Source organism: Terrapene carolina, unplaced genomic scaffold (genome assembly GCF_002925995.2).
Source record: "Terrapene carolina triunguis isolate 2854851 unplaced genomic scaffold, T_m_triunguis-2.0 Scaffold84, whole genome shotgun sequence".
Lineage (NCBI taxonomy): Eukaryota > Metazoa > Chordata > Testudines > Emydidae > Terrapene > Terrapene triunguis.
In genome coordinates, this window is record NW_020664435.1 from 27,263,420 (window position 1) to 27,270,104 (window position 6,685).

The window sequence follows — 6,685 nt, forward strand, 5'->3', positions numbered from 1 at the left end:
GGTCAGGGCAGAGAGCTGGGGGGAGTGTGGGGGGTGCAGGGCAGAAGACTGGGGTGCTCGGCTTGTGGGGGTGCTCCCAGCCCCCTGCCCTGAGCGGCTCATGGCAGGGGGCTGGAAGGGATATGCCCTGTTCCACCCCCTTCCCCCAGGCTCCATCCCTACCTCTCTCTGCCTGCTCTACGGAGCAGCGAGCACGCTGCCACATGGCTCTGCTCCGCTCCCCCTCCCCCTCGCAAGGGCCATCGCCGGCAGGGAGAGGGAGGAGGAGGGACCGGAACGCACCTAGCTGTGGGAAGAAGCGGGGGAGGGGGAAAGCTTGGCTGCCACAGGACCAAGCTTCTGTCTCCTGCCCCCGCAGGGGAGAGCGGTGGGCGGGGGGCTGAGTGGGGCGGGGGGCCGAGACCACCCCCCACCGCTCTCCCCTGCCGGGGCAGGAGGCAGAAGCTTGGTCCTGCGGTAGCCAAGCTTCCCCCCTCCCCCGCTTCTTCCCCCAGCATGGCGCTTTCCGGCCCCTCTGCCCCTCCTCCTCCTCTCACCGGGCAGGCAGTGTGCCACTCAAAATCGGCGCGCGTGCCGTAGGTTGCCGACCCCTCGTATATCTCCATAAGATGCACCCATTTGTGTAGGTACTTCACTTCCCCAAGAGGCGATTGCTGTGTCAACAGGAATGCTTATCAACATAGCATGGTTTACACCAGGGGTTAGGTTAGTAATAGTGCATCACTTGGGTGTGGATATTCCACACCCTGAGCACCATAGTTATACCAAATACATCTGTAGTGTAGAGCAAACCTTAGTCAATGAACATGCTGTCTTCACTTCATATGTGGCTGGACTAATGTGTATGCTTTAAGCCTGAGAGTGCTCTGTTGTCAAAGAGGCATTGTGGTATGAAAAAAACTTTTCATATATTACTATTTTAAAGAGTGTTTTACCTTTTGTTGATCTAGAAGTTATGTATTTTTAACAAGCATATTCCATTTTGAGAAATTCAATATATATAACAGGTTAAGGACTAGAAGACAAAGCCCTAATACTGAGAAAAAAATATGGAAGACAATGATTATTTCCAGTCAGGTAATACATTAGTTTGTGGAACAAATATTTATTTGTAAATGTGGTTTGTTGGTGTGATAGCAATAAAACGTACTTTAATAACCAGCCTTAATACTAATTTTTATACAATAGAAGTGCACTTACATAACATTAAGGTACAAACCAGGAAAAACAAAGGAATGTACAGTTAACTCAAAAATGTAATACTGAGATGGCACCACATGGTGACTAACACATATGCTATCTTTCTGCTTTAACTGTGTGTTTCCTTGCTTTTGTGCATTTACATCACAACCTTAATTGCATTTAAAACTAGATTTTAGTATGTGAATTTCCTTTTCTTACATTTAAAAACTAAATAGAATGAAAATGTTAGGAATTGTTAAAAGAGACAAGGGAGGGGAACTGTAAGTAAGTTTTAGTATCTCCCAAGGGGAGAGGTGGGAACCTTGTTGCTTGAGTCATTTAATACCAATTGAACAAAGCACTGGAGAATAAACTGTAGGGCACAATTCTTCATTGACTGAGGGAAGACTAACTGGATGAATAGGTTTTTTCCATTTCTATCTTCTGTGATCATGTAGAATGTGTATGGCACTATGGGCTACGTTACAGATTATTTTTAATTGGCATGCAATATAGTAAAGAAATGATAGCAAAGGTAGCCTCTGTATTGTAAAGTAAAACTTCAAGTGCCAGGAGACAATATTTATCAGCAAACAAGGGAAAGACCTGTAAAGGTTAGTTACCAGCAACTAAGTTGTTTGATTGTATTGCCTTTGCATATGTACACATATGAGATAGATACCTCTAGTATTTCCGAGCTTGAGGATCTTTCTAGAAAGTTGTGTCCACTGGGACTGCATAAGAGCCCTCCAAGCACTCTGAGCCAAGGCTATAAAAGAGCAGTACAGATCCAACTACCTCAATTCCTTCTATTAAATCTTAGGTTACTAGAAATAGTTTTCTAGGGAAGTGTGAATCCTAGTGCAGGGATAGTACACTTGAAGAACTAATTTTCTGACCAGCAGTGGAATCAATGAGATTGATATAAAGGCATAAATATGATCTTTATATCAGTGTAATAGGAACATGTCTGTGATAAAGTACTGCCACATCATCCACAGGTGGAGTGTTATTCATTGCCAATCAATGTAGTAATGGTCTCATCTGTAGTTAAGCATAAGGTGTCACATGGAGGAGACCGTGAGATCTATTAATCTAAAGAGTAAACCTGATGATGCAGGTTTTTGGCTCTCCCTCAGGAAGAAGTATTGTTTAGGAAATATCCACAAGTCATTTCTTTGAAAAGAAAGACTTAGCTTTTAGGGTCCAGGATTGTTCCAATTAAATATATTTTCTGGATATTTTCCCCAGATTATCCATAGTATTAGGGTCAGAAGGGGTACATGGTACTATCAGAAATTCCTCCATGGCTTGTCATGTGCAAGCTTGAACTAGCCAGTCAGCCAGATATGTGCACATGTGGTTTCCTTGAGGTCTGAGATATGAAGTGAAAATATTTTTACTGAGCTGGTCTGACTGAGATTTTAAATCATGCATTTTAGGAGCCTTGAAATGGTCTTGGGGGAAAGGGTAAGAATAACAGAGACCTGTGTCAGCATGCAGAATTTGAACTTCTTGATGTAATTGTTCAATTTCCTAAAGTCCATGATGGAATAAAGGTAGAGTCTTTCTTTTTTCTGACAGAGGAAATATCTGAAGTGGAAACCCTCAGCAAATGGGAGCTATATTGATGAAAAGAGATCTGCACTCTCCTCCAATTGGTTGGGAGTGTTGGGTTAGCTTTGTGAGTCATCAGTGTGGAGATAACAATCGAAGCCATGCAAACAAATGAGATAATCTAGAGAAAGGACACAAGGGGAAAGGGAAGAGATCCAAGGATAGAGCCCAATGGAAACTCCATGAAAAGTGAAAGCTGGGAGGAGGAACCCTGCTGAAAGAGATGTTGAAGGGATCAGAAAGATAGAAGAACTAAGAGCAGACAGATTTGCAAATGTCAAGGAACAAGAAGATTTCAGAGTGAGAGTATTATCACTGGTGTCAAAGGCAATGGAGAGTTTGAGTCTGAAGATGGAGTACAGGCCAGAGATTTGATCAGAGAAAGAGATCTTGATGAAAGCAGTTTCAGTGGAGTGAAGACAGCAGAAACCACATAGGAATAGACCAAAGATGGAGTTGATGGAGAGGAACTTGAGATGTTTGTAGATGGCACATTCTTTGAATTTAGAAGTGAAGGGGAAGAAAAAGAAGAGATAGTAATGGAAGAGGGCAGTGGATCAACTGTGGGATTTTTAGAAGCACACTATGATTATTCCCTATCCTATTATGATGGGAAGTGACCTGATGAGAGTAGAGTTAAGAAGAGTATGGGAGGTGGGAAGGAGATGAGATAATGGAATCACTGGGAAAGGTGGCATGGTTAGAGGAGAAAAACAGGTTAAATTCCTCAGTGTCAGTGATAGGGGGAAGGAGGAGAGGGGACAGGCAGGTGAAAGGAAAAGTAGGAGGGGGCTTGTCATGTCTGATCTTGTCACTCTTCTTGTTGAAAAAGTCATCAATAACGTGGAAAAAGAGGACGGCGCATGAGTGGGGAAGGGCTTTAGGGGAGAGTTAAGTCATTCATTGCAATTTGGTAGGCAAATATGTTCTTAGATTATAAACAAGCCAGTAGCAAAAGAAATAATTTAATCCTAATTCTGCATAATTTTTTGTTACAAATGTATAGCTAAAGAAAATTTTTACAATCTCCATTTTAAAATTACATTAATTTGATTAGTCATTAGAATCCTCCTCAGTCTTAATGAATGGTTGCATGATGCTTAAGTGTTGCCCGGCACTTAAAGAACCCATTAATATTGAAACAACTATCAAAGAGCTCTTCTTTGTCTTCAGTTACACAGGAAAAATTGTGTGTGTAGATGAAGATGAGATGACAGCTTCAAAAGTGTTATTTTCTAGTATAAATATGACTATATAAACATAGAATGAATCAGCAGAGGTATCACAAAGATCAATTTTTTTTACTTTGACTATGCAAGTTTTATACATGTGTTTATACAAGTCAAGGTTCATTTTTCCTATTATTACTCTGCCATTTTCCAGCCATTTCCCACTTCTTCAGCAAAAGTGTGATAAACACCACCACACTAGTGACAAAGTTCTAACACTAGAGACTCAACATGCCAGTCCAGGGGTGAAAAGTCATTCAGGTATTATCAGTTTTATTTTTACAAACCTATAAAATTAGTTACTTACAAATGCCTGCATTGGCAGCAATGAGAATCAAACGCATTCTAGCTGGAAAAGATGCAGTATGTCTTGTCTACCCTACTGTCCCAAACCTGGATTGTTCCCTTCAGTATCCTGTAGAGTATTACATTTCTCTAGTGATGGAGAAATTAATTCCTGCAGAGAGTACTCCACAAATTAATAGATCTAACTGATTATATATATATAAAGAGAGAGAGAGAGAGAGACTAGCTGTTTTCCATATGTACAAATTAAGTGCAGCATCAAAGAGTGAAGTATCCTACTTTACTGTATATAAGTTAAAATTTTTAATCAACTAGCTTGGTATTAGCTTCTGTGGAATTGTTCAAGGTGTGTATGTTTGCAGCTGTGCAAATACCCTACATTAACACACTGCAAGAAATAAGTAAATATGGCCTTTATGAGGACAAAGGTCAAACTAGACCATGAGTTAGTCTTCAAGTCATGATCACTTTGATCCAGACATTGGAATGCTTTTAATCGACATCAGTGGGAGGTCCATGCATAGACTTAGAGCAGTTTGTCTCTCTCAGTTTTAGAACTCTATGATGGCATGCACACTGTATGGACTGTGTGCACCAAATTCTTGGCTGCATTAAGGTCGCTTTGGACTGATCTTGCAGTGCAAAAGAGATGTAAAGACCATAGATCCAGCCCTTTGAAGATTTCCCTTGTGCTAAGGGAATCTCTGTTTGGCACAGCGACTCTCAGGCCCAGATTCACAAATGTACTTAGGCACCTAAGTCCCAGTTTTAGGCTCCCCTGTGATTCACAAAATCCCCCCTCAACTACCACCTAACCTTGTAGGCACCTAAACTAACTTGGTCCCAGATCTACAAAGGTACTTAGGCATCTAAACCCCAAGCCTATGCACCTAAGTCTCAGGTTTAAGTGCTTAAGTCCCAGTTTTGGCTCCATTGTGATCCACAAAACTCCCATTGAACGTTGTAGGCATCTAAACTCACTCAGTGCCTACGTTTTCAAAGGAAAAGTTCCTAGGTGTCTAAGTTTCTGCCCCTGGACATATGCACCACTGCCTCCCTCTATGGATCTGGATACTATCTCCACCCAAGCCCCAGAGAGATTCACGAACTGGGGAAAAATATGCATTCTAGCTGCCTAAATTGCATGCAGGGCCCGATCCCATAGATGCTAGATGCTGCCTACTGGATTGGGCCCCATTCAAAATTTGGCTTGAGGAGGATGTGGTAGTGGTGTTACCCACCTTATAACCTTTAACCCAGTGGTTAGAGCACTTGCCTGGGATGTGGGAGATCAGGTTAACTTACCCCCTCTCTGCCAGAGGGGGAGAAAGGATTTGTATAGGGGGTATCCTGCCTCCCAGGAGAGTGCTCTAACTACTAGACTATGGGATATTCTGATGCAGGTCTTCTGCTGTGTGTAAATAATTAAAGAGTAGAGTCACTGGAACAAGGGCTGAACCCTGGGTTTCCGAAGGGGTTTCCTAACAATCAGGCTATAGGGCCATTCTCCATCTCTCATCCCCTCTCAGGCAGAGGGAGGAATTGAACCTGAATCTCCCATGTTCCAGGTGATTGCTCTACCCACTGGGCTAAAAGTGGATCAGGGCCCTAGCCCCCAACACTGGGAGTATTTCTAGAGGAAAGTGGGTTTGGTGGGGCATCCCTACGTCCCAGCCTATCAAAATGGCCCCTTGAGGTCACTCGCAATTGGGCTTATGTTAGAACAGCCCCAGACCAAGAGAATGTAAAAGTAGCTTAACATCACTTTTGTACCCCTTGCTTCTAATCCTGCTGCTGAGTGCAGTTTGTCCAATCAAGAGAATTTAGCCCTGTGAGCATCAGGTCGTGCCCTTCTTTCTAATCCTGGCTAAACCCTATTGTCTTGGTAAAAAGTAAAGGGATGTGCAAAACTGGCTAGTGGCTGCTTAAGAGCTTTTTTTCAGGGAAATAGCAAACTAGGGATTTCTAAATCTTCATGTTCTTTGTTGGTTCTTCTGGGTCCTAGGTGCATAACTCCTAAAGACCAGTTGTGTGTCAGCTATTCAGAGTAAGCAAACACCCTTACATTAAGAAATGAACCAATTAATCAAACCTTTAATTGACCTTAACTTTTAATAGTTGTGGACTTGTCTTGCTTCGAAGAGAAGAGAGGGAGTGAGGAGGGATGGTCCAGAAAAACTCCTGGTACAATACATATAAGCCACTCTGAAATATGAAGTGTCAGTCCTCTTTATTTCAGAGCACAACTCATCAAGCTATGTATGTTGCAATCACATAAATTCAGTTCCCACCTGTAGCAAATTGTAGCATGTAATGTCTCAGTGTCCCCAGCAACTTTACATGCCAAATAC